Raw genomic sequence first — 27,794 nt, 5'->3', positions numbered from 1 at the left:
CTATAAATAGGTGCCCGGGGCGCGGTGAGCGTAAGGGCAGAGCAGAAGTGTGGTACAGAGGAGCTGGTAGGCTGCACAGTCCCCCCAAAACCGGGGCGGCTCCCTGCCGGGCCACCTCCTCTGCCAGCCTCTCAACCTTCTGGAGCCTCGTCTCCTCGGATGAACACAGAAAGGGGGGGGGGGTAAAAACCACGCACCTCCCAGCGTGAGCGTGAGGGTGCGGTGAGAGCAGTGACCGCGGACGATGCTTTCGGAGTACTCGCTATGGGCCGGGCACGTTGTGGCGTTCATCCCCGACTTCCCCAGCAATTTTAGACGGAGGCAGCCACCCACGTCATCCCGGTCTATAGGGGAGCCAGCCGGGGCCCCGGAAGGTTAAGTGACCGGTCCAAGGTCACGCAGCCAGGCCAGGACCCCAACGCAGGCTGCCCGCACGCCACGTCAGCGCGCTGATGACCTTCGCGAACGAGGCAGCGGGCCCAGCACAGAGCAGGCCTGGAATGAACAGCAGCTGCCACTCTTTCGTGTGCACGTAATCACCGTCACGTCTAGAGGCTACGTCGGCAGCCTGCAGGGTGGGGGGAGGCGAGCCACCGCCACCCAGGTGCCCGCCCCTCCCAGCCTCCTCCAAGGAGAAGGACCCCGACGGCCCCATCCAGCGCCGCAGACCTGACTCGGGTACGGACAGAGCAATCTGCCCGCTGGGCTGAGTCCTGGGGAGGGTTTCCAGACTGCTCTCCTGTCGTGGGTACAGTTGTGTCCCCCAGAAAGACACAATGGAGTTCCTAAGTCCTGGCACCTGTGAACGTGAACTCGTGTGGACACAGGGTCTTTGCAGATGTGACCAAGTTGACGCAGGGTCATACTGGAGGAGGGCGGACCCTACCCTACGTCCCGTGACGGACGTCCTTATAAGAAGGACACAGAGATGGCCACAGAGGGAGGACGGCCACGGGAAGACAGGCGGACTGGAGGGATGTGGCCACAAGCCAAAGAGAGCCAAGAAGGGACAAGGAAGGACGCTGAGCCCATGCTGACACCTTGATTTCAGACTTCTGGCCCCTAGAACCACGAGAGAATACATTTCCGACGCGAGCCCTCCGCTCTGCGGTCATTCGGGAAGGCAGACCGAGGACACTACTGCATCGCCAGCCCCCGGGGCCCTGGCTTTGACCTCACGTCCGGCAACCCCGCGTCTGCGCGTGAAAGGTCGGGCCCCAGCGCCAGCACACTGGAGACCCCTTCGTTCCCCGGCCCCTGCTTTTTTCCAGCAGGAACACACAAACCCCAGGAGATGGGGTGGCGAGCAGTAACTTCTGCCCAAAGCATCGCACTCGGGCCCCGAACGCTAACAGTATGCCCCGTGGACTCATTGCTGGCTGCTCCACGGACATTTCTCGACCTGAACGTCTGTAGCAACTCCGGAGGTCAGGCCCCGTGATCATCCCCACTATGCAGATGTGTAGACTGAGGCCACGCAGGACAGAGCTGGATGGGATGGGGCTTGACTTCCGGCTTTATTTCTCCCTAAGGCACCTCCACCCCTGCTGCCTTGGCCAGCGGCCTTTTCTTAGCAGAATCCTCGGGAAGAACAGCTTCTCGGGACATCAGAACTCACGCTGGTAACGAAAACACCCGGGAGGAGAAGCCTGAGAGGACGGGCAGGCGTGGTGCGGGACTGGGGGGTCTCGGGACGTGTTTTTGCACTCACCGCTGCCTCGTTACCCTTCGTTACCCTTCCAGGCAGCTCCCAAGGCCCTGGGAATTACTAGTCCCAGGCGGGAATTCAGATCCAGCAGGGTATGTAGAAAAGGGTGGCATCCGAACTTGGCCTGCATTCTTGACTTTGTCAATAAAGCCCAAAGAGCCCCGTGAGAAGGTGACATTGGGCCGTCTGGACTCTGCCAAGTCCAGGGCTCCGCCCTCGGAGGAAGGGGGGGTCCACCCAGCATGGCGTTCCATGCACCATTTCCCCGCTCCTGCAAGAATGCGGTTCAAAGCCCACGAAGGGATGGACTGTTTTTTTTTTTTTAAAGCTTATTTATTTATTTATTGAGAGAGAGAGAGAGGACATGGGGGAGGGGCAGAGACAGGGAGAGAGAGAGAATCCCAAGCAGGCTCCACACTGTCAGCACAGAGCCCGACGTGGGGCTCGAACCCACAAACCGTGAGATCATGACCTGAGCCGATATCAAGAGGTGGCCGCTTAACCGACAGAGCTCCCCCCCACCAGGCGTCCCAGGGACAGATTTAAGGCAGGAGAAAACACTGCTGAGATTCACTGGAGGGTGGGCCCGGCCCACGTATCCCCACCGTAACCCTGCTCGAGGGGCAGCCTCACCCCTGCAGGTGGACCCTGACGTCCCAGAGCCTGATGTCACCCACAGGGTCACAGGCTGGCGAGGGGCAGGGCCAGCGTGGACACTGGGGTGCCTTTCCAGTCCCTGGCTTCCCGCAGTGGTGGTCCGTGGACGGAATTCATCCGCCTGGAGGCCAGGACCTTCCGCACCTGAAGCCTGGTCAGGCACAGCTCCCCTGCCATCTTCCCAGCCCCTGCCAGGCCGGCAAGCACAGGTCCCATGCCCGCGCCCACAGCTTGCCCACCCCTCTGGGCCCTCAAGCCCCTGCAGGCTCAGGACACCGCCCCCCCCCCCCCCCGACACGGACGCAGAGCCTTCCGGAACCCAGCTTACTGCCAGCACACCCACTCGCTCCCCAGAGGTGATCTGCCCCTCCAGCTTGGAGACCTCAGACGAAGCCCTCTGCCTGCAAGATTTCCAAATATCCAGGCTCAGAGTCCAGGACCCTCCACAATCTGGGCACAGACTTTCGTTCCTTCCGTTTCTGCTTCGTGCCCCACGGAGTCCCTCCAGGCCCCTTTCTGCCACCAACCTCCAACCAGAAGACAAAGTGACTGCTTATTCTCCAGACTTTCTACCTGCTTCCAGCCCCTGGGACTTCAGCCAGGCGCTGCCCTTCCCCCCCGGGGTGGCCTTCCTCCCTTTCCTCCAACTAATTTCTTCTTCAGCGATCGTAATCACAATAATGCTGCTGATGATGATGTGGATGCTGTAGGGTGTCTTGATTCAAGGCATCGGCTGTGGACCCAGAAGACTGCCTGGGCTGGGTTGTGGCTTTACCACCTCGGGCGGACTGCTTCCGTTTCCCTGGGCCTCAGTTTCCTCGTCTGTAAAATGAGAACCATAATAACACCTTCCTCCCTGGGAGATCTCAAGGCTGAAAAAACGTGTCCAGAGATGTGAAATGGGCCAGGCGCACGGTAGGGGCTCGTCAGTACTGGCCGTCCTCCCTCTGCCTCGCGTCCGGATCTCGGGACAGGGTGGGCGGCCTCCTCTAGCCGACTGGGCGTTGGCTGAGGCCGAGGGGGCGGCCTGCAGAGGGTAGAGGTGCGAGGTATGTGCCTGGTAGACAGACAAGGACTTTCTTGACCTGACTTTGTTCGGGCCCTTTGAGCCCTCTGCTGGACGAGGCCCTTCCTTGGGTGTCTCTCTCTCTCTCTCTCTCTCTCTCTCTCTCTCTCTCTCTCTCTCTCTCTCGTCCTGTCCTTGCAGGATCCAGTTTGAGCAAGAACCCTGCTAGGTCAGTTTCGCCCAACTCTCCCCCCCCCCCCCCATGTCTTATCGCCGTGGCCTGCCTTCAGCGAGAATTCCCTTCAGCAGGTCACCGAGAGTGTCCCTTATCCCACGTGCTTCCTCCCCGAGTACCTTCCTCCCCCCCGCTGCTCCCGGCCCTGCTCCTCGGCTATAAATCCCCGCTCATCCTTGTTGGCGGGGGAGTTGAGTCTAATTTCTCTTCCCCACTGAACGCCTCTGTCCACAACTAGGAAACACATAAGCTCGGCCAAACTCAGTCTTTTTAGGGCCCGTCTGGCCGCGGAATCTGATCCACTGCGGCGTGAGGCTATTTAGAGCCCTGGTCTACCCCACTCGGTATAGATCTGGTGCGGAAACGGTCCCCGGGATGCCGCCCTGGTGCCTCCAGCAGGGTATCATCGGGTTGAGAGGGAATCACAAGTCACATCTGGCCCTGAGGGTGTCCGCTAAGGGCCGCAGGACTCACACCGGACTCCAGAGATGGCCTACAACGGCGCAGGAGCCTCAGAGACAGGCTCTGGAAAGTGCTTGGTAAGAAGCAGTAATCTCTGGGGGGGGGGGGGGCATTATGATTATTTTGCGTTGACCACTTAAAGGCCGAGAGGCTGGACAATTCAAGGAATGGCCACAACCTGAGAGCTCTCTCCCTCCACAGCTCCTAGAAACGCTGGGTAACAAAATTACAGACATCTTCTTTTTATTTATTTTTTTAACATTTATTCATTTTTGAGAGTCAGAGTGTGAGCAGGGGAGGGGCAGACAGAGAAGGAGACACAGAATCCGAAGCAGGCCCCAGGCTCCGAGCTGTCAGCACAGAGCCTGACGCGGGGCTCGAACTCACGGACCGCGAGATCGCGACCTGGCTGAAGTCAGACGCTTAACCGACTGCGCCACCTGGGCACCCCTACACGCATTTTCTAGATGGATAACTGAGCTGGTAAGAAAATGAGGAGCATCAACAGGACCCAGAATGATAATACTAATATTATCATTAAGATAGTCTTATCACCTCACTTCCATCGTATTTAATTATTGATTTTCCTGAAGGCCAGAATAGTGCTTGAAAGAAGCAATGATTCAACGGGGAGGGACATTCTCAGTGCCTCAATGCATCAGGCCATCTAGCACTTGCCACAACCTCAGTCAGGGCTGTCCCCATTTCACAGATGAGGAAACTGAGCCCTTCCCGTGCTGGCAGAGCGGGGACCCAAGCCCCGGGTAGTCTGGCTCCCGGGTCTGTATTCGTTGCTCGTTGCGCTCTAATCAGCAAGATGGTTAAGTCACAGGAAGAGGCCTGTGTGGCAGGGAGAGGGCGTTGAGACAGAGGGTAAAGCCAGCAGTCAGGAGGGGAGACACTGAGCAAGCAGGCTGATGGCGGAGGTAACTGACCTCTTCACACAAAGCCAGGGGCCACGCCCCTAATAAATGGGTGGCCGGGGGGAAAAAGATCTGTCCCCTGACGAAGAGGGATGACAAAGAAAACCTGTGTGTGTCCCCCTGAGCTCAAGGGAGAAAAGAAAAAGCATGAGAGTCTCCTAGAATCTATGGCCCTGCATCTGGATGAGGTTTGACGGGGCTGGTGACAGCCGGGGGCTACCCGCCAGAGCCGTCTTAAAGGTACCCTGGAGGGGTGGGCCCCCCCAAGCCAGGCCAGGTGTCCACAGGTAACTCCCGGCTGGAAATAAACTCAAGATCTCGATGACACGGTGCACAAGGAAACAGGCCACCAGGAGGGAAGGACAGCACACATGACAAAACTCCCGAGAGCTTGAGCCAAGAAACTCTTGGAAAGAGCCTGTCCCGTGCATTTGCTCAGCGCAGTCAAAGGGATACGAGAAAGCAAGACTGGAGCAAGATGTTATAAGAGCCAGCTGCCTTCTAGGAAGCCGGCGTCCCGGGCATGGGACGGGGCTCAGTGGTCCCAGCTTCCTGGGCGCCCCCCTCGGTGCGTGAGCGGACAGGACCACGCAGTCTCACTGTCGATTCCCCCGCCGTCCTTCCTCGATGGACCGCAATCTGCGGAAAGGTCCCAGCCGACTCCAGGGCCCGGGGAGCCTGCTGAGCTGGGGTCCCGGAGTCCCTGGGGTTTTCAGGTTCTGTGACCCCCCCCCCCCCCCCAGACTGTCTGCAAAACTCCTTTTGCCTTTGGCCGGGGGGAGGGGTTCTCTGAAAGGTGAAGGTGAGGCATGAGCATGGCCCACTGGAACGGAGCATCCGCGGTGCCCGAACATTTGGAGGAGGGAGAGCGTTGTTCGCGTACGAAACTACGCGCGGCTCTGTTACGGACGAAGGTGAAACCCTTGTGCCTTCTGTAGATGAGGCGGGAGGCTTCGGCCATCTCAAGGTGACGGGACCTCATTGGGTCCCCAGCAAACCTGAGGATGCCCTCCTCCCTCTCCCCTGCAGTTAGCAGAGCCTGAGGACCCTGTTCCAGACGCCGTGTCCTCGGATTAAGCCCGTCCACAGGAACACCGAGGATGCTGCTCTGCTCGTCACACGGGGACCCCTGTATGAGGGCTCCCTAGAAGGTCATCCCTTGGGTCTCATTACCAGGAAAACCTGTGCTCTCATCTTAAGGGTTTGCTCGAGTCCAACATCACTCCATATCTCACAGGTACACCGGACCTCCTGGCAGGTTTTTTTTCTTTTATTTTTTAAATCTGGGTGCGTCTGGATGATGATTCTAGAACAACACTATGGCAGGTATCACCTTAGGAGCATTTTTCATAGAGCCAAGCTCGCCCAAGGGAGGGGCGCATACAATCACATCATCAACATCCACTCCCCTGCAGGTATCAGCATTCCTGCCTTACAGAGGGCTGAGGAAGCTGTTCCTGGTGAGGCCATGTTCCCCCTGGGGCACACAGGGAGTCGGGGAGAGCAGCGGGGCACTTCCCCAGGTGGCCCCGCAGCAGGGGAGCCATAACGATCTGACTCCCTTCCTGGGGCTGGAGGGGGCAGGTTGGGGAAGCTAGAGACTCCAGATTCCACTTCCAGAGGAGTCTGGAGGGAAGGAACCTTCTCCCACGGTCCCCTGGGGTCCCTGAGCCCCTCAGCTCTCCTTCGCGCTCCCCTCCTCACACACCCGTCTAGGGCTCCCACACTCCCCTTGTCCGTTGACGTGGTTTAACTGGCACAGGGTGTCTAAGAAAGGCATTTAGCCAAAACCACCTGGCCCTCCTTTCCTACAAGAAAGGCCCTTTCAACACCGTAGAAGCAGGAGGAAACCAGAGTCAGGCTTCCCAGGGAAGGACGCCGGGCCGCCCTGTTCCAACATCGCCTCCCAGGCCCTCCTCGCTCGGCTGTTTCCCACAGGAAGCCATGCGCAAGGGCTCCATTTTACAGGTGGGGAGACCGAGGCCTCAGGCAGGGGTGGGACACACGGGCCACCCACCAGCAGGACTGTCCTGACGTGTGGGGAAACGGAGGAGGACTTGCTGAGGTCCCACCGGGTGGCCCGGCACCCACCGCCCTCCCTCCCCTCCCTCGCGGGGCCGCCCTACCAGTAAGAATTCCCGCCCGGTTTTCCGGGGAGCAGGCTGCAGGGCACGGGGCACTGGCCAGCCCTGGATGCCGGAGGCAGTGGGTGGAGGACGGTGATTGCCCCGGGGAGTCCTGAAGAGCCCTCAGCAGCTGTGACATTTTAAACAGGCCTGGAAGGGGGAGCTTGCCCAGCGGTGGGGCGATTGGTGGGCCACACCATCAGTAGGGGCCGGCCTTGCGCTCAGCATCTCCACCCGCCCGATGTAATCTCCCAGCAGCTCCCCCTGAGAGGCTGTGGTGGGGGGAGGTGACCCTAGGGGCCTCGTGAAGGCCTTCAGGGGCCCCTGAAGCCAGGGGAGGGTGAAGGGCGTTCCAAGGGATGCAGTGTGGTGAAAAGGGACCCGACCAGACCAGACGGGCAGTCTGGATGCTGGGGGGGGAGAGTGGGCGCCATGCTGCCGGCCTTGGGGTGCATGAAGGTCAGGACGGGCGCCACCTGGGGTTCAGAACTCTGGAGTCCGTGGGTTAGCTCTGCTCCCCTCCGCTCCCTGCCCTGCAGGCCCAGCCAGCCCCCAGGCTCTGGTTCCACCATCACCAGCCCTGAAAACGTGCGCATGTCACGTGGGGGTGATGCCAGGACCACACGGGGCGGTGGAAATGGCGGAAAGGGTCACGGATGTGACCTTTGGGCATCCCCTCCCACCGCGATGCTGAGATGAGGCCAGGCCCACAGCTCGGGCTCTGTGGGCACTGGGGTGGGGGTGGGGGGGTCCACGTGGCTCACCTAGCTGAAAAGCCCCAGGCCCTGTCCCCAGCCTGCCCCTCTGACCCAGGCCCTCCTGGACCTGTGTCAATTTGGGAACCCCTTGTCTGTGGGCAGGTCTCACGGCTGGCCTCAGACCCAGGCTCTCTGGGGCCCCAAGGGCACTGATGCAGTCACCCCAGCCCTGGTCTCCCGCTGCTCATCTGCTGTCCTTTGAGCCTCGGTCTCTTGATCCGTAAGACAGGAAACCAGGGAACGGCAGGAGCCCCCTCCCCACCTGCTCTCTCGCGCGCTCTCCTCCTCTGGGTGCCGGGCATGGGAGGATGGCTCTGCCCAGTTGCCCTGCCTGGTCCCCAAGGGGGCCCTCGTTCCGGTCTTCGTGGTTTCTGGTTTTGCATAACCAGGGCTCTGGCTCCTTCTCTGTGGTTCCCAGTGTGGGTGGCAGATAACGTGGGGACAGAGGTGAGATATCTGCACCCAGGAACTGAGGCTGCCCGGGGGCCTTGGGGCACCTTCAACCTCAACGATCTCCCCAGACCGGAGGGACAGGTGACAGGAAGGGGTCTCGGGGGCCCCGGACCACAGGGATGAGACAAGAGGGTGGGGTTGTAAGCTCCCAGCCCCTTGCAGGTACCCCCAGGCTGTCAGCTCTGGCAATATCTGAGAGGAGAGGAAAAGGGGGGTCAGGAGCCTCCTGAACAAACAAAAGTCAAGGTCAACATTCTGATGAAAGGCGCTGTCCTTGGAGGCCGGGCGCAGTTCACGTGCACATACCTGGCCTTCCCTCTCTCTGGAAAGACCTTCCTCTAAGCCAGGCTTGGTTGGTCAACTCCTATTCATCCTGCAAAACCCTGCCCGGGGTGACCTCCCCCAGCAAAGTCTTCTCCACGGGCCCCACCACCCTGCCTGTGCGAGCGCATCTGGGGGACGGCACTGCCCAGGCTTCCCGCCACCACGGGCACATTCCCCAGGAGGTTGAGAGCGAGATCCCTCACTCCTGAGGACATGCTCCTTCCGGACTCTTTCCTTAGCTGGCTCCTGTGGCACAAGTATTATGTAGGATGCACCACACGTGGGGTCTGGCTCCACAGCATTCCCGGGTGGGCGGGCCCCTAACAGCCTCAGTCTGCACTGAGGACACAGGGCCGAGAGGGCAAAGCCATGAGCCGTCTACTCTTCCCTCCTTTTCGTTCTCGGTGTCTATTTGGCCATCATAACTGCTCTGGGAGGGAGACACAATGCTGGGGGGCAGGGAGGAGTCCCCATTTTACAACGGGAGGCCTGCACTGGGGATACCGCAGCGTCTAGAGCCCAGCATCTGAAACTGCATCCAGGGGGCCCGGCCCACCCCACCTTGTCTGTCCAGCTGCAAATGGGGGGAGGGGACCCTCACCGTCTCCTGGTGGAGGGAGGGAAGGGTGGTGGGCTCTGAATGGGGCCTGGACAGCCCTCTTCCTCCTCCCTCCTCTGCTCTTGTCCCCCACTGCCCACGGCACCTGTTAGCAAACAGGCAGGAAAGAGTCGTCTGACTGCAGACATTCTCAGCCCCCGACCATCCAACACCAGGGCCCGCAGTCTCCTGGAGGGCCTCCTTGGCCTTGGGGCCAACAGACCAAGGGGATGGCCTCCGACGTTGACGGTCAGCATGGAGGCCTTTTCTCTTCACGCTCACCTGTGCTGGCCCTGCCCCCTCAGTGACTCGGTGGGCAGATGCGTTCCCTGCCTGCCTCGGCGGCAGGGGCCCGCTGCTCTCAGGGCTCTCTCTGGGTGACCTCGTGAAATCAAACTCATTTCCCTTTGGAAATGAGTTCCATCTGGCCTTGAACCTGTGGGTTCACTCCGTCCCCGAGATGGCTCCCGTCCCCTAACCAGCCACCCTGGGAGATGCTCTGACCACAGACTACAGAACCAGTCCCGGCAAGGACTCGGCATGGTGAGCTTTAAGATTCGTTCTATGAATGAGTGGTGACTGATGTCACTTTCTAATCCCCTCTCTGCAGATGACACAGCGGAGGCCCCGGAGGCTCAGGGACAAGCAAGGGGTACAAGAAAGATGCTCCAAGTTGGGCTCCGGGGACAAACAGACCTGGGCTCAATGTATACCTGTGACTCGGCCTCAATTTCCCCATTCTGTGAGATGGGGACACAGCAGTGCCTGCCTCACAAGGTTGGGTGAGGATCTCACGGGTTCCTCCGTGCAAAGTGCCTCCCCCAGTGGCAGCCTAGTGGGTGGAGCGTTCAGGGCTCAGGGGGTGCAGGGGGTGATGCTCTTGGGGTGGGGGGCACCCCTCCCCATCACTCAGGATCCAGTCCAGCCCTCTCCTTCAGGGTCTCCCCATCCCTCCGTCATCTTTCCCCGGGACTCTAGCCACACAGCACTCACTGGCCTAGCACACCTGCCTCCCCGGCAAACCCACCCTCCAGCAAGGTGCCAGCTATGCAAGGCTGGGGCGGGCGTCCCCGGGGCCTCCCTCTGTGATAGCTCCATCACACCTTGGGTCTGTGTCCCATCAGCCTCCCTCATCAGACTACATCATGCCAGTCTGATGGACAGCCAGACCCAGCAGGCAGGAGCTGCGTCTTCATGGCATTTGCCTCCCAGGGTTTAACACAGGCCTCTCAACACACGTGCAAAGCCACCGAATGAACACCCATGAACACGCCCGGCCACCTGCCTGCCTCCCTCGGTCAAATAAATGCTGGGTTTGCAGAATGGACGTGGGGCCTGACAGACGGGGTGAGTCGCTTGGGGTCGCACGGCTCCAAGAGGAGGGACTCTGGCCGGGAGGCCAGCTCTCCTGACCCCCAGGGTTCTGCAATGCCGCCCCCATCCCCGGCACCGCCTGTCTCTCTCCTGGCCCCAGAAATCCTGACTGTCCAGCTGAACATCCATTGTGTGTGAAGGTCAGGAAAATGGAGGCCCCGTCTGCAGACTGTAAATGCACTGAGTTTCCTCACAGAGCACACCTTACAGCTTTTCTCCTGTCCCTTACCACATGTTTCTAAAACCCCACCTTGCCCCGGGGGGTGGGGTGGGGCGGGGGATGCAGAGCAGCCTAGAAGGCTTCCTGGAGGAGGAGGGCCTTGAAGAACCAACAGAAGCCCTCGGTGAAGGTGAAGACAGACAGGAAAAGAATTCCGGGCAGAGGAACCCAGGAAAGGCGGAGAGCAACTAGGCATATACAATCTGACCTGCGTGCATGCGCACGCAGTGAGGGGCGACGCCGGCCCGGGGCCACGTGTCACCTGGCTCCCTCTTTTAGCCGTGGTGGCGAGCCTGGCTCCAGGACCAGAGCTTCCCTTCAGAACTCCACGGACAGACAGCTCGGCCAGGCCCCCGGGCACCAGCTTCTGGTTACTCCCCGGGAGAGCCGACCGCAAAGCCTGCTGGGGCCTCTCTGGAAACCAGACCTGGTCCAAAGGCCAATGAACGCCTATCCGGCCGATGTGCACATGTGACGAAGGACAAGGACACAGGCGTGATCCTCACTGGAGAAGGCAGAGTTTACCCCCAATTCGCCAGTGGGCACGAGGCTCAGAGACGCGGAGCGAGCTGCCCGGTTCACCCAGCAGGTGCGTGAGCAGAAGAGCTGGCCCAGGTGCTGAACCCAGCCCTCTCCGGTTCCACGCCCCCCACCCCGTCCCCGGGGCGTTGGTGTCCCCCCACCGGTCCTCGGACCTAGGACGCTGGCCTCTGGGCAGCGCACCCAGAAGACGTTTTATGAATGAGTGAACAAAAGAATCTGAAATCCTTGGTCTTTCTCCCCCCACCACCCGCCAGCAGGAAGGAGCCATCTGCCACTGTGTTTTGTCGTTGCTGTTACTCTGAAAATCAAAAGCACAAACCCAGAGTCACAGCTCCGTGTCGCATCAGGTCGGACAGACACCCCAGCGCCTGATGCCAGGCTGGAGCTCCGTTTGGCCTCGCGGTGGACAGACGAGGACCAAAATCCCACTCAGCCACCAGCCCCTGGAGACCTGACCCACTGCACCACCACCCGCCCCCCCGCCCCTGCTCTGAGCCTTGGTATTCCCACCACCGAATGGAGGTGCCAGAGGACCCACCTACCTTGCTGGCTGCCGTGAGGACTAAGGAGAAGGGACCCTGCAGGGGTGAGTGCAGGGGGGATCCCGGCCCGCTGGCCTCCTCTGCCTGTGACCTTGGCCGCTGGGGAGGCTCTGGAACCCTCTGCACTAACTGCGCCCGATGCCCTGGTCCTGTGGGCAGCTGAATGGCTTACCCATTATGAGGCACCCACACGGCCAAAGGGCAGAGGGGCCAGCGAGGGCGCGGGCAGGTGGCTCACTGGGCTCCCCCGTGACTCAGCAGGACTCAGGGAGGCTGCTGGTGTAGGGGTGGGAGCTGCCCCTGGCCATACCCTGTGCAGGGAAGCCCAGCTGCCGCTGTTTCTGATAAATATTTTATCACTGCTCACAGAGCGGTCCCCGGGAAGGCACCCCTTCCTGCCCGGACAGGAGGACGTGGCTGGGTCGGGTGCGGGGTGGGGTCAGGAGCCCAGACGGCTAGCTCATTCAGGTCAGCTCAGCTCAGCCGATGCCCCCTGAGTCCCACCCACACTCTGCCCCACGCCGTGCTGGGTGCTGGGCTCAGCCCTGCCCCGGGGACAGCACCCACGTTCCTCTCCACCACGCCCAGCGTACCGGCCCCCTGCCCTTTGGCCCAGTCAAACGGTCCATCCTGCTGGCCCAGTGACAGTGCTACCTCCTCCGGGAAGCATTCCCGATGCTCCCCTTCTTACTGTGTGACCTCGGGCAGGGCCGTCACACTCTCTGGGACTGTTTCTAAAATGGAAGGGATGACCCCCCCGCCCCCCACCGTCATGGGGAACAAGGTGAAATTATACAAATGAAGCGTCTCCCAGCACCTCGCCCACATGGGCACCTTCCATTTGGAGGGCGCTGAACACCAGGAATCCAGTCAATAAATATTACTGAGCGTGTCTCAGGGTGGGACACAGGGACATACGGAGCCTGGCCCCTGTTCGCAGGGGTCCGTGACTTTACTGGGGACACAGGACCTAAATAATAATACTCCTACTGCTAATAACAGCAGCCACAACCACACAACAGTAATAACAGCTGCCACGGTTCAAGCCCCTGTCAGATAGGCGACATCACATCCCCTCGTTTATGTCCCCAGGAGCCCTGTGCCATGCGGTTCTTACCCCCATTTCACAACAGAGCGGAAGCCACAGCTCCCCGTCTCTCCATCCTTGGGCCTCCCAGCACCCCTAACCCAGCATGGTCAAAGCCAAGCTGGGGGTCTTCTCCCAGCCTTCCCTCTCCACGCTGAGTCTACTGTCCCAAGGATCACCCGCCCCCTACTGAAGTCTGAGACCGATAATCCTGGGGACTCTTAAGGTAGTGAGCTCCCTGTCACAGGAGATAATCAAGGAGGGGCATCATGCCTATCATCAATAAGTGGCCTCACTGGCTGGCTTTCGGTCCATCTCCCTCAGACCCAAAGGCTTGACCAGCTGTGTGACCTTAGACAAGAGACTGACCTCTCTGTGCCTCGCCTTCCCCATCTGTACAACGGGCTCATACGATGGCCTCGGCGGGTGAAATGAGGGCAAATATGTGAACTTGCAAGCTGTCTTCCAAGTGCATCTCAAGGGCTGCCTGTCTGTTGACTATTATCAGTTCGTAGCTTTACCTTACCCCCCTCCCCCCGATCCCTTCCCGGGAACCAAGCAGGGTGGGAATCAAAATTTCCATTTCGCAGATTTGAAAAGTGAGGCACAGAGAATAACCCCTCAGACTCAAAGGGTCTGTGGTAGAACCAGAACCAGAGTGTGGGTCTTCTGGTGCTGAATGGGGGCCACCCTCCCAGCCTGGGTCCTCCCTCCCCACGGTCTTTCCTCCCGGGCTCTCTTCTGGGCTCCAGACAGACTGGTTTTGCCGGAGAAAGTGCTTTGGCAACACACAGAAGGTTCTTAACCAGTTCAGCTGATGGCACAGAAAGCAAAGCCTTAAGAACCTTCCGGAAAATGAGCAAGACTTCTGCTGGGGAAAGAGGAGCCCCACTGTGGTAGCTCCTGATGGCGAGGTGCCTCGGTGACAGTCTCTCACCTTCAGGCAGGTAGCGGGATGGGGTGAACAGGGGGCAGGCGCACCACCGGCCAGAGACCCTAGGTTTGAGCCCCGCCCCTCCCTCCTTGCTGCCCTCCTTGGTCTCTCGGCAACCACTTGGCCTCTCTGAGCCTCAGTTTGCCTGTCTGTTAATTGGGGATGACCACGATCACCTTCTGGGCTGGCTGGAAGGAGTGAATGGGGTGGTGCCTGGGGAGGTCTGTGCACAGGACCCGGCACATAGTAGGTGCTCAGGAAACAGCAGCCCCCCCTTTCTTTCCAGACAGAAGCCCACGCCCTGGGGTCAGAACTGAGGAGAGCAATATTCTGTGCTGAAACGAGCTGCATGCATTTTCCTGATCGTCCTTTCAGAAGGGACCTGGCCCCGGCGTCCCCACCCCCACCTGCCCCTGTGTGTAGATGGTCAGTGGCGACGGGACAGTGAATTCCACCTCTGTCCTCACTGCTGGCCCGGAGGGTACAGATGGGCACAAGCGTCAGCCGAAGGTTCCCCTGTGCCAGGCATCGAGTCCTCCCGCGACCCAGAGGTGGCCATCAACACCGACATCAACACCGACGCTGACAGTGACTCCATGGCACCTGAGCACTCTTCAGCACTGGCACAGGGCACTGTCCCCTCTCAGGGCCCTACATGAAGTCACAAGGCCCTCGCAACAACCCTCTGCGGTGAGTGCCACAACTGTCCCCAAGAAACGAAGGCAGACGGAGGTTTAGTGACTCACCAATGTCACCCAGCCGGGAGGGGTGGGGCCGGGACTCGAACCCAAGCAGCCTGGGTCCGGAGCGCATGGTTGTAATCACCTAAACAGTTTATGCCAATCTACATCATGCAAACGGCAGAACTGAAGCTCAGAGAGGCCAGGCAGGTTTCCCGTGGCCACACAGCTATTAAATGGTGCCGCCAGGATTTACAGCAGGTGGGCCTGACTCTGGGGTCCCCGGCCTTTGCAGCCCCTCTCTGGCCCTGGCTGGCTCCTCCTCCCAGCCCCCCAGAGCTGTGTCCGAGACTGAGGGATCCCTGAGTCACCAGAACTGTGCTCACAGACCTCAAAGTCCCCATCCCGCCGTGTGCTCCCCCCCTGAGCTTCAGTGTTGAGACCTGTAAGAGGGATGTGGTTTAAAGGCAAAAAGAGGGTTATAGTGTCACCAGGAAGTCACCTTCTCGTTCCACTAAACCCACATCGTCAAAGCAGTCCAAGAGTCGAAATGTGTATCTCCCGACTCTGACTTGGGGGTGGCTGCCCTTCCTCCGCAGGCAGCCCTGGGCCACCGTGCTTCAGGGTGAGTCCTGAAGCAGGGCATCCTGATCCTGCTGTGTGACCCTGAGGACCAGTGACACCACAGTCTGACCCTAGAGCTCCCCATCCAGATTGCGCCGGTGGCCTCCCCCTTTCTGTGTGGGTCTCTTTGCCTTAGTGGGGACCCCCTTGCCATCTGCCAGGCCTGGAGAAGGCCGGTGGGAGTAAGCGAGTGAATGAATGAATGAATGAACGAATGACTTTTTCTGCCCCTCTATGGGTATCTTGGGAGCCCGCTCTCCTCACAGATGTCCCAGAAGATGACAGTTTGTTCATGTCTGTGAACGCCCAGCACTCGGGGCACGTGGAGAGGGCCCCAGTCTTTCTCCTTCCTTCTCCTCACCCCAGCCCCTCCTGGCTCCGCCGGGAGTCCCCCGGGAGACCCGGGTGTTATCTCCCAGGGCCTGCGTCGAGAAAGATCTGGCACCAGCAGCCCAGTCGGATCCCATAAAACGCTGCCTGACTCTGCCCAGGCAATTCTGCTCGACCATCCCCAGGCCTTTTAATCCATCCATTAGAAACAGAAAAATCCATTAGCTAACAAATGTTTCCGCACAGGCCGCTTTCCCTGCTTATGAGAAATTAAGTCCATGCGAATCTCCCCATCACCGGATAGTTAAACTCGCCGAAACCCAGAGAGTGCCAACCCCTCTCACGACGTAGGCCATGTTCATGGTGGGCTTGTGATGTATCAGGCATTATGCCTCTTTGGAAGCCCTGGCCACCTGTAAGCAGTGGGCAATATTATGATTTCCAGTTTTCAGATGGAAAAACGGAGGCCCCGAGAGGCAGTGACTTGGGTAGGGCCACACAGACAGCCAGCGGTGGCCCTGGGGTGCCGACCCAGGTCTGCCTGACTCCAGAGCCCCCCCTCTGCCCCCACAGTTTCAGCAAGCAGCTCAGAATCCCAGACCATTTGGCAGGAAGGACCCTTGGCAGGCCATAACCTGCGGACCGATGGGGACTCGGCCTCAGAGAGGGGGAGCGCCTTGCTCAGGGACACAGCGAGACCACGCCCTTGGGCTGCGTTGCTCTTGGGTCCCCCCCGCTGCCTACCGGCCAGAGGGAACTACGTGCCCTCATCCAAAGCCACCACGCATCGGTGTTCACACTTGTGTGTGTGCAGGGCGGGGGAGGGGATGAGTTGTAAGCTATGGATTCCTGGTGCCCCCATCAGAGGTCAGGACGAGAGCCCAGGAACTGGCATGTTATCAAGCACTGTCGCTGAAGGGGACAACCCGGTGGTCCCGGAACCCCTAGCTTACCCCTCCAGGAAGGGTTCTCAGGCTGGGCCTGGTGCAGGAGGAGGTCTGAGGGCCACAGGGAGCCCCCCCGCCCCCTCCGGACGCAGTCCAGGGAGTGGTGTTTGGGATCCCGGGGAAACTCCGGCACAGCCAGGCTTTCTCCAAAAGCATCACGAATCACCTGCACAGCAATGGCCACTCCACGCATCCTGCCGGCAGCTGCCCATGGTTCTCACTGCTGCCCCACGGCTCGGGTGGGGCAATGGAGGCCACCCACAGGAAGCGGCCTGGCCGGGCAGGGCCAACACCACACCCCGTGATCCCCCCCACCCCCACCCCAGGCGCCAGGGACTCTGCCCAAGCACAGCCAGTTCTCCCCTACCTTGGCTCCATTGGAAACAATCTTAGAAAGCGTCAGGCCCTGCTCCTGTGAACAGGGTCCAGGGCACGGTCTGATTTTGCCAGAGGCCCAGACTCAGAGCCAGGCAGGTCTGCCCCTGTGCTGTCTCTCACGGGATGGGAGGGGGGCTCCCCTATGTGCTCCCGCCCCGGGGGTCTCTGCCCTCAGATGTGTCTACTTCCCAGACCGACCCCCCCCCTCCCTTCCCCCCCCCCCCCCCCCACGCTCTGCAGGGCCAGCTCCCCGCAGGAAGGTGGCGGGAGGCCCAGGCCAGAGGCCAGAGGGGTGGGGCCCCAGGCTGAAACAGGACAGGGCTGGGAAAGGAGGTGCCTCCCTCCCTCTACCGTCTTCCTTTGCTCTATTAAGGGGGGCACTGTAAAGGGAGGGGAAGGGCTGCCGTGGGGCGGGGGCAGCGTTGGGGAAGGAAGATCAGGAAGCAGGGCAGCTGGACGCCCAGCTGGACGGATGCGCAGAGACCCACCCACAGAGACCGAGAGAAAGTCAGAGATGGAGACGAGAAGGGGGCGGGGCGCGACGGGGCGAGGTGGGGGGGGGGGGGGGGTAGCGGCGAGGGGGAGAGACCCCGAGAGAGGAGCGGGGAGGTCCGGGGGGTACCGGTAGTGGGTGAGGCCGGAGCTCCCTGCCGGGGGCCGCCCAACCCCTGTCCCATCCCCTGTCCCCGCACCCGGCGTGACGCGCGCGCGCGCGCACACACACACACACACACACACACACACACACCGCGCCGCCGGCCCCGGCCACCCGCAGGGGCGCGCGGGCCACCCCCCCACCCCGAAGCCCCCGGGCCCCTCCCCCCGCGGGGCCTCCGGGACCCGCCGCCGGCGCTCACCTTGGTCCCCGCGCCGCCGCCGCCGCCGCCGCTGCCTCCGCGCAGAGCTGGAGCCCGGGCCGGGGGAGGGGGCCGCGGAGGCCCCGCCCCGCCCCGCCTCCGGGCGCGCGCAGGGGCGCCGGACGCGGTCACGGCCACCGCCGCCCGGGCCGGCCGCGGCCGGGAGACCCGCGGGAGGAGGCGCCCCGAGGCCAATGGTGGGGGGGGGGGGTGGGTTGGTGGCAGCGGTTCGCCCCAGCTGGGAGCCGGGGGTGGGGTGGGCCGGGGCGCCCTCCGCGGACCCCCCACCCCGGTGCGCTGCGCGGGCTGTAGGCGGTGCCCGGCCCGGGGATGGGGCGCTCCGGGCCACCCAGGAACCCACCCCTCGGCGGTCCCTAAACGCCCGCCGAGCGCCCTCTCCTCGAGCCTAGGCCTGTGCGCGGCGCTGCGGACCGGGCGGAAAACCCAGACGCTCAGATCCAGTCCCTGCCCTGGGGCTCGGGGTCTGCCGGCTGGCCGAGGGGGCAGGGACGGGGGCTGACAAATGCTGTTGCAGCACCTGCACTCCGCGGGGCTCTGGTTCTCCGAGGGTGGCCCCACCTGCTCCGTGGGGGTCACGTGTGAGCAATGCACCTTCTCAGGCCCCACCCCAGACTTAGAGGATCCAGGGCTGGGGCCTAAAACCAGGGTGTTTTGACAAGCTCCGCAGGTGATTCCCAAGCTCGGGGGAAGTTTGAGAAGCGCTGTCCTGATTGAAATATTCAGCGGCCCAGGCGCCAAAGCCCAGAGGACGGACGACCCGGGGTCTTTTCACCCTTCGTTTGTTTACAAAGGTCCACCTCCCCTCCTTTGTGACACTGTGTTGGTGGGAGAGGGAGGGGGACAGGGGTGAGGGTGGCTAGCACTTCTCTGGCAGGATGAACCATCAGAGCAGGGTGCAAGGCTGGGGCCTCCCCACGTGGTTACTGGTCCTTCTGTGTTTTAAGGTGCAGTGATGGTTTTTAAGTTTTGAAATGCAAATATTTCTGTCTGTAATCAAGACGAAAGCCTACCTTTCTCTCCCATGATTGTACCTGTTTTTAATACGCTTCACTTTTAATTTTTGTGAGAGAGAGAGAGAGAGAGAGCGAGCATGAGCGAGCAGTGGGCAGAGAGAGAATCCCAAAGCGGGGCTCGAGCTCACCAACCGTGAGACGGTGACCTGAGCCCAAGTCGGATGCTTAACCAACTGAGCCCCCCAGGCTCCCCAGATGGTGCTTGTTTGAAGCTAAGCTACCTGCCCTCGTTAAACTGGGACAGGTTGGGGGGCACCCGGGGAGGGGTTCAGTCGGTTGAGCAGCTGACTGTTGATTTCGGCTCAGGTTGTGGCCTCGCAGTTTGTGAGTTCGAGGCCAGAGTGGGGGCTCTGTGCTGACAGCACGGAGCCCGCTTGGGATTCTGTCTCCCACTCTCTCTGACGGTCTCCTGCTTGTTCTCTCTCTCTCTCAAAATCAATCAATCAATCAATAAACAGTTCTCGAAAAATGGGAGAGGTGAGCCAGCAGGCCTTCCTGGTGAGTGGAGGCCAGGAGAGGGAGTGTGCTGATGGGCTTTGCCAGGGTCCAGGGACACGAAACTCTGCCTGGGCGGCGGGCCAGGGCGTCCAGAAGGTGGAGAGGGCATCTGGACAGAGGCACCAGCTGGAGCAGGTACATGCAGTGAGTGTGTCCTGGGAATTTCCAGCATGTTTTCTGGACTGTCTCAAACAGCTGCCCCTTCTTTTTTGTTCCCTCACCCTGCTTCGGTTTTCTTCCTAATGTTTGCACTTGGAGTTATATTCTATCATTGGTTATTTCTTTATGGTTGAGTTTGTCCACGAGGATGTAAATTCCCCGAGAGAGGGGACTTGTCTCTTCTCTTCGCCCAAAGCGTCCCCAGGGGTTAGGTACTTTGAAGGTGCCAATGAGGTGTTGATGAGTGGCCCCATAATGAACACTACCGATCGCTTGTCACTTTTCTCCCCAGAGCCATTCACCGTGGGGTTCTGCGCCCACCCCGATCGGCAACCCAGCCGGTTGGGGCTGGCTAATGGAGGCGGCAGCTGGGGATCAGATTCCCACTGCCCGTGTGCCTCGTCGCAGGCACTGGCTGTGCCCCCTGTGACCGTCACTCTGGCCGGGAGGCCCCACCACGGCTGTAGGTCCCGCGGGCTTCCCTGTGAAACACTGCCTCCTCTTTTTTTTCTTCCGGCTCCACGGATGGGAGTCGCTTCCTGCAGGCACAGCCTCTGGGTGCCCCTGAACCTGCCCACGCCTCTGCAAACAGTCCCTTTGGCGCGTCCCTTATCTGGGTCACACCTATGACACTTACGATGGTAGATACGTGTCATGACACGTTTGTCTCTCTGTCTCTCAAAAATAAACATGAAAAAAACTGTTTGAAAAACGCCCAAGACCACGCACGGAGAAAGGACAGAGCCAGTATTTGAACCCAAGACCCTCTGTTTAATTAAAAAAATTTTTTTTAATGTTTTATTTATTTTTGAGACAGAGAGAGACAGAGCACGAGCAGGGGAGGGGCAGACAGAGGGAGACACAGAATCCGAAGCAGGCTCCGGGCTCCGAGCTGTCAGCACAGAGCCCGACGCGGGGCTCGAACTCAGGAACTATGAGATCATGACCTGAGCCGAAGTCGGACGCTTAACCGATTGAGCCACTCAGATGCCCCCCCAAGACCCTTTGTTTTAAAGCCCATATGTCTGGCTGTTTGGGGGTTTGAGCTCTTCTCCCCCCAGGGGTCTAGGACGGGGGGTAAACAGTGACAATGAAGCTGACCCCTGGAGCCCCTGGAGAGCATGGCGGTGGCTGTGCTCCCAGGATGCCCTTCTGCAGCTTTCAGCAACTCAGAGCTGAGTGTGTCCCCTGGGGCCTGGCAGGAAACCCCAGCGAACTCGTATGTGTGTGTGTGTGTGTGTGTGTGTGTGTGTGTGTGTGTGTGTGTGTGAGAGAGATGTTCCGAGGGTCACGTGAGGCTGTGGGAAACCACCAGGAGGCTCAGGTGAGGCCCCTGTCCCTGCCAGAGCAGCTGGTTGACCTTCTATTTCCTTCCTTTCTTCTCTAAGTGAGCAGACGAGGCCCCCGCCCACTGTGCCCCCGCCCGCTGTGTGCCTGGACTGTCCCGGAGCCGAAGGGCACAGTTCCTACACCCAGGAGACCAAGACTCAGTCCCTTGTCGAGTGACCTCTCTGCTCCGAGCCTCAGGCTCCTGTCTCCACAATGGGGATGGTCACGCTTGCTGATTTCACAAGTTTGTTTTCTTACTTATTCATTGTTGATGGAGTCGTTGAAAGATGTTTTACAAGCCGTTGCTCAGTGCCTGGCACGTAAGAAAAGCGCTTTGCAAATCTGTAGCCCTGTGCGGAATTTAGTTCTCTGATCGCTGAGTCTCTGTTGTGGGACGGGGTGCAAACCCGCGGACTCAGGCCTCTGTGTGTGTGTGGGGGGGAGTCCTTGCAGACCCCCACCCAGTCAGGGCAGACAGAGAGACAGAGGCCAGCGATGTGCAGTGACTTACCCAGTGTCACACCGTGTGCCGGGCTGGTAACCCACACGCCCTGTCCCCCCCCAATGTCCACGTCCTAATCCCCACAGCCTGTGAGTCTATTACCTTGCAGGGCAAAAGGCGCTTTGCAGATGTGATGAAGGATCTTCAGATGGAGGGATGGCCCTGAATTATCCAGTGGGCGCCCTTGACATCACAAGGATCCTTCTCGGAAGGAGGCAGGAGGGCCACAGTAAGAAAAGAGTGGCACGGAGGGACAGAGACAGAGGGGGATAAGGAGGTGGCACGCCTGTGGCTTCGAGGGGGGTGGAGGCCACAAGCCACGGAACGCAGGTGGTCTCTAGAAGCTGGACGAAAGTAACGAGACAGATTCTCTTTGAGCCTCCAGAAGGAATGCCGCCCTGCCCGCTTCCGGCCTCCAGAACCGCAAGAGAACGATTTGTTTAAAGCCCGAAAGTGTGTGGCCACTTGTTAGAGGGGCCACAGGAGGCTAGTTTATACAGCAAGGCCAGGTTTGGAAGCTGGTCTCCTGCAGCTCAGCTGCGCCCTGCTCCCCCAACTCCCGGGCTGCCGTCCGGGGGCTCCTGGGACATTGGCCGGTGCTCCAGGATTAATTTTCCTCCTGTAGGGTGCTTAAAAAGTTACAAAAAAAAAAAATACATAAAATAACGGAAAAAGCAAAACAAACGTGACTCCCAGCCTCGCCTACCCAGGGGACCCCAGCTGTTATTCCAGATCAAGAAGGTGGGCGCCGGGCCGCCTTTTGTGACGCGAAGGGAAAATAACGGGTTTCTGAGTAGCGATGACCCGACAGCGGCTCTCCTTCGGCACCTCAGCTTCTTGGACTTGACCTCTTGTCTCAGAGGCTCCGGTGGATGGCACTGGATGTGCGGGTCCCTCCGCACCCCCCCGCCCCCCGGCAAGCACCTGTTAATTACGGAGCGGGGGCGCTGGGTCCCCAGGGCGCAGCACAGGGCTGGGGCCACAGCAGGTGCTCAGCGAATGTCTTACAAGTGACGGAAGTGCCCTGCGGAGCTCCGCACAGAGTTGGCACCCGAGAGCTATTCCGACAAAGGCACGCCTCACCCGTGTGCCACACCTGGGATTTACGCACGGCCGTTGCCCCTGGACATCGCACCTGTGTGCCACACGTGGGTGTTGCGCACAGGAGTGACAGGGGCGTGAGAGGAGGCTGTGGGAGCTGGGAAGGCCTTGAGGTTTCCACGCTGGCCCCAGGCCAGGGCCGGGTGGGTTGGCGGGAACGTCGTCCTTGGCTGTGTCTCTTCCTTTGGACTCTGGAAGTGTCGGCTCCCTTCAGGAGGGCACTGTCTGAATGGAGCCCACCTCCACAAGCTGGTACCAAGAGGTTACTTCCTTGGTACGACCCAACCTTGAACCTCTCGTCTTGGGAATGTCCTCCGGCCCCATCCACCCAGGATTCCAGTCCACCCAGACTGCCTGGCCCCTGACCCCCACAGGAAGTCCAGGGGACCTGGGGGGGCCTCCGTGCAGAGCTTGGCCCATCCGTCGTGTCCACCCCGGAGCCCCCCATCCCAGCATGCGGTGCATTCGGGAAAATTCCTGAACATTCGAGCCCTTCCCTTTCTCCGGAGAACCCTCCCTCTTCAGAGCAAACAGCTTGTCCTCCCGTGGAACATAGACACTTACACGGAATATCAGCGTCCAACAAGGCCGCTAACGGATCATCAAGACGAAGACAAGACCCCTGGGTCATCACTGAACACGGACGACAGCATGAACATCATTCAGGCCACAGAAGGACCAAACCTCCCCGGCCCGGCTGCAGGAGCGCCGGCTGCTTCACCGGCCCCGGCTCCGGGCAGGACCAGGCTCCCTTCCCTGTGGGTGAGGGTCACCCAGAACCCCCCTTCCTGCCAGCGGCCGGTCCGGAGCAGACCCCCGCCTCCTCAGGCCCCCCACATCCCTCAGCACTCCCCCAACACCCCGTAAGTCCTTTCTAACCCCCTTACTGAGTGCCCACGCTGCCGGGGTGACTCTCCCCGGCACCCCCCTCTCCCCCCAATGTCCACGTCCTAATCCCCAGAGAGTCTATTACCTTGCAGGACAAAAGACACTTTGCAGATGTGATTAAGGATCTTCAGATGGAGGGATGGTCCTGGGTCACCAAAGTCCTCCTGCAGACCCTCAGACTGAGGGCGAGAGAGCTGGAGGGGAGGTGGGAGGTTCCAGCCCGGCTGGTGGCTGTGCCAGCTGAAAGGGAGACCGTCTGCCACGGATACTCCTGTGGGGACAGGGCCCTGGTGGCCGGCTGGGGGAGGTGACCCAGCGCGGCCAGTGGGCAGAATTGCCGGGCTGGGCTGGAGGGGTGGGGGCTCTGGCCGAGAGCGGAGGACCGCCTGACTCTCCCTCTGGTTCTGGCTCCAGCATTAAGATTCATCTGCTCTGGGCCCTTGTCCCAGTTGAAACCCAGGCGTCCCTCTGTCTTAGGCGCTGGGTGGGCTGCTGGCCCACTGGCCCGGGGGGGGGGGGTGAGTCTGGTTCAATCTGAGGACCATTTTCCATGTTTTCCATGGGCCTCATCTATGCTAGGCTTTGCATTTGGGGCTGGGCTGCAGATGGGAGCCCTGGGCAGCTCCGGGGGCAGGGGACCCGGACTCTGAAACCAATTTTGCCACTGGTGTGACAAGGGCTATGATACTGGGAGCCCAGAAAGGGCCCTGGGGAGCTGGAGGGGGAGATACCCCTCTCCTCCTGGGAGTTCAGTGGCAGTTTCCTACAGAGGGCAGACCTCAGCTGGGGACTCCGGGACCAGTGCTCATCCCCCAGGCCGGTGGAGGAGAGGCCCCCTTGAGCGTGGAGGTTCCCGTTAAGTACCCCAGGCCTGGTGCCTGCCTGTGAGAGTCTTGGGTTCAGATCCAGGCACTGAGGCAAGGCAGGGGCGCCTGACAGGGTGAACTCGGCAGGACCCGGCCTGCCAGCCACGTGGGCCCGATTCTCCTTCTGGAGACCCACTCACTCACCCCTCCCGGTGGGAATGGCTCTGGCTGAACAACGGTGCCTCCCCTACCCGGGGTGGCGGGGGCGGAGTGCAACTTGGGGATGAAAGGGATCTGGGCCGAAGCCCTCCACACAGCCAGCCCCTGTCCCCCTGCCCCTCCAGCGCCTACCCTGAGAACCTGGCAGTGGGCCCCCTGCCCTCGGCCCAAGCATCCGGGGCCAGGGAGCGGGATTCGCGGAGCCCAGCCGTCCTGCCAAGGAGCTGTCTTCAATTGCCGCTTTCTGATTTCCCAAACAGAACAAGCCTGGCCACCACAGAAACTCGGGCCCAATCGGCCTTAAAATAACTCAGCATCCTCGGTGGCCTTCTGGGCAGAAGCAGCCCCTGCAGACTTCTCCCCAAGTTCAGCCTTCCTGGCCGCCCCATTCAATGCTGGGACCATCTCCCCCTCCGTGAGGCCGGGCCTGGTGAACGCTCTGTAGATTCCCTGGGGTTTTCTGCACGGATGATGGTGACACTGGCACTTAGAGACGGGCTGGGACCTCCCGGCTCAAGGTGGAACGAAGGCGGGGACAGTGGACACAATGTCTCCTTCCCGCCGCCCCCCCCCCCCCCCGGGGAAAAAGCTTCCAGGCTCTCACCATTCCCTGAGCCCTTGGCTATAGGTTTTCTCGTAGTTTCTTTTTCCAGTCGGTGATGTTCCCTCGTATTCCTAGATGGCTGAAAATTTAAAAGAAAAAAAAAAGTTTTTTTTTTTTTTTTTTTTATCATGAATGAATTTGGTCACGTTTTTTTTCACATCCATTGAAATGACACCGTTTTAAAAAAATCCTTTATTCTGGTAATGAAGTGAATCGCACTGATTGATTTTGAATATTAAATCAACCTCGCATTCCTGGAAAAAAGCCCACTTTGTCACGCCTCGTTATTCTTTGTGTATTTTGCTGGGCTTATAATTGTGGTGAGGGTTTGCATCCACGTTCAAGAATGATATTGGTCTGTAGCGTAATCTCCTCTCTCGCTCTCCCTCCCTCTCGCTCTCTCGCTCTCGTGTGATGTCCTTGTCAAGTTTAAGTATCAAGATGGCTCTACCTTGTTAGAACAATCTGCGACGTGTTCCTTCCTCCTCTGGTGTCTGAAGGGTTTCTGTAATAATCGTGTTGTTTCTTCCTTAAATATTTGAGATAGTTCGCCGGTGAGGCCAACAAGGCCCAGGTTTCCCTTGCGAGGGAGTTTGAATTACAAATTCTATTTAAAATAGGTACGAGGGTCTTTACATTTTCTATGTTCTTCTTGGGCCAGTTTTGGTAAGTCACGGCTTTCAAGGAGTTTGTCTGATTCACACGAGCCATCAAATTTGTCGACATGAAGTTTTTTGCAACGTTCGCCTACGATCCTTTAACGTAGGTAGGGGTCTGTAATCATGTTTCTACTTTCCTAGTATTGCTAATTTGTGTGCGTGTGTGTGTGTTTCTTTTTCTTTTCCTTGATCCGTCTCACCCAGGCTTTGGCTATTTAATTAATCTTTTCAAAGAACCAATGATTGACTTTGTTGATTTTTGTATTCATTTCCTGTTGCCGCTGTAGCGAAATGACTTAGGGCCCAGCGACACCCATGTATCACCTTATGGTCCTGAAGGTCAGAAGTCTGACGTGGGTCTCACGGGGCTAAAATCAAGGTGTCTGCAGGGCTGTCTTCCTTTCTGGAGGCTCCCGGGGAGAGTCCCTCCCGGTCTCTTCCAGCCTCTAGAGGCGGCCCGCACTCCTTGGCTTGCGGTCCCTGCCTCCCTCTTCAGAGCCCGGGATGGGGGGCTCAGCCCTGCTCTGATCTCATCCCTCGGAACCTCTGCCTCCTTGTTCCACCTTTAGGGACCCTTGTGATTGATTACACGGGGCCCACTGGAATAGTCCAGGATAATCTCTCTGTTTCAGCAGGCTTAATTTAAGCCGTGACCTTGGTTCCCCTTTGCCGCCTATTGTAACACATTCCCAGATTCCGGGGATCAAGGTATGGGTGTCTCTGGGGGGCTGTTATTTTGTATTCTATAATTTTCTCTATTGTTTATTTTCCATTTCATTAATTTTCTCTCATCTTTATTTCTAGTCTCCTACTTACAGTGAGTTTAATTTGCTCTCTAGATTCTATTATTTTTTTTTTTTTAATTTTTTTTTTCAACGTTTTTTATTTATTTTTGGGACAGAGAGAGACAGAGCATGAACGGGGGAGGGTCAGAGAGAGAGGGAGACACAGAATCGGAAACAGGCTCCAGGCTCCGAGCCATCAGCCCAGAGCCTGACGCGGGGCTCGAACTCACGGACCGCGAGATCGTGACCTGGCTGAAGTCGGACGCTTAACCGACTGCGCCACCCAGGCGCCCCAAGATTCTATTATTTTTAATCATTGTTTTAAGCCACTAAGCGTTGGGGTGGCTTCTTTTTTTTAATGTTTATTTATTTTTGAGGCAGGGAGGGGTAGAGAGAGGAGACACAGAATCCCAAGCAGGCCCCAGGCTCCGAGCTGTCAGCACCGAGCCCGACACGGGGCTCGAACCCACAAACCGCAAGATCATGACCTGAGCCGAAGTTGGGCGCTTAACCCACTGAGCCACCCAGGCGCCCTGTTCTCTAGCTTCTTTAGATTACTGGCTTTAAACCTTTGTTTTTTTAAAAATATAAACACCGAGGGGCACTTGGCTGCTTCCGTCGGTGGATCGTGTGGTGTTCATCTCAGGGTTGTAGGTGCGAGCCCCATGCTGGGTGTAGAGATAACTTAAAAACAAAATCTTGGGGTGCCTGGGTGACTCAGGTGGTTAAGCATCCAACTCTTGGTCTCTGCTCAGGTCATGATGTCACAGTTCATGGGATCGAGCCCCGTGATGGGCTCTGTGCTGAGAGCCTAGAGCCTGCTTGGGATTCTCTCTTTCCCTCTCTCTCTCTCTCTGCCCCTCCCCTGCTCATATGCTCTCTCTCTCTCTCTCTCTCTCTCTCCCCCTCACACACACACACACACACACACACACACACACACAATAAATAAACTTAAAAAACAAAACCTTTAAAAAATACATACATATATATACATGTATATATATATATATACACACTGAAAACTATAAAATTCCCTCTAAGCCCTGTGTTAGCTGCTTCCCACAGATTTTGACACGTATTTTCATTTCCATTCCGTTGAAAATATTTTCTCGCCTCCCCTGAATTTCTTCTTTGACTCACAGGCTTCTTTCACTGTGTGTTTTTTTAAATATCCCAACATTCGGACCTTTCCTAGATTGTTTCGTTATTCTGAGCCAATGAGAGAGGAATTCTCTGCATGGTTCTGGTAAGCGTATCCAGACTCGTTTCGTGGCCCGGGAGCTGCTCTGTGTTGGTGAACGTTCCACGTGGCCTTGAAATGCACGTTTGGAAGTTGTTCGGCGGCCTGCTCTACAGGTATCGGTTGGGACAAATTGGCTGCTCAGCCTTCTGTATCACCATCTCCCCTCTGTGGCCGCGGTCCCGGGACTCGCCTCCGCTG

General features: G+C 59.1%; 1 protein-coding gene and 1 long non-coding RNA gene across 3 annotated transcripts in view; both read right to left on the bottom strand.

Annotated features, from left to right (window-relative positions):
- The window catches only part of PRR5 (proline rich 5), a 49,817-nt gene extending 31,927 nt beyond the window's left edge, over positions 1-17,890 (bottom strand). Inside the window, exon 1 of one of the 2 annotated variants that reach the window (XM_053894648.1) lies at positions 17,767-17,890. The gene's annotated coding sequence lies outside the window, so the exon portion shown is untranslated. Of the gene's footprint in view, positions 1-11,929; positions 12,378-17,766 lie in introns of those variants that run through there. The other variant, XM_053894647.1, reaches the window with a different exon arrangement.
- A 2,568-nt stretch (positions 17,891-20,458) lies between these two features.
- LOC109265703 (uncharacterized) lies at positions 20,459-24,055 on the bottom strand. Its single transcript, XR_002079318.2, has 3 exons — positions 23,363-24,055; positions 21,391-21,632; positions 20,459-21,170 (listed from the first exon to the last, which is right to left on the bottom strand). It is a non-coding gene; the product is annotated as an uncharacterized LOC109265703 (long non-coding RNA).
- Positions 24,056-27,794: the final 3,739 nt, after the last annotated feature.

This window comes from Panthera pardus, unplaced genomic scaffold (assembly GCF_024362965.1).
Source record: "Panthera pardus isolate Hobbes unplaced genomic scaffold, ASM2436296v1 HiC_scaffold_6, whole genome shotgun sequence".
NCBI lineage: Eukaryota > Metazoa > Chordata > Mammalia > Carnivora > Felidae > Panthera > Panthera pardus.
The sequence above is the reverse complement of the archived record's forward strand: the minus strand, read 5'-3'. Positions and strand labels throughout refer to the sequence as shown.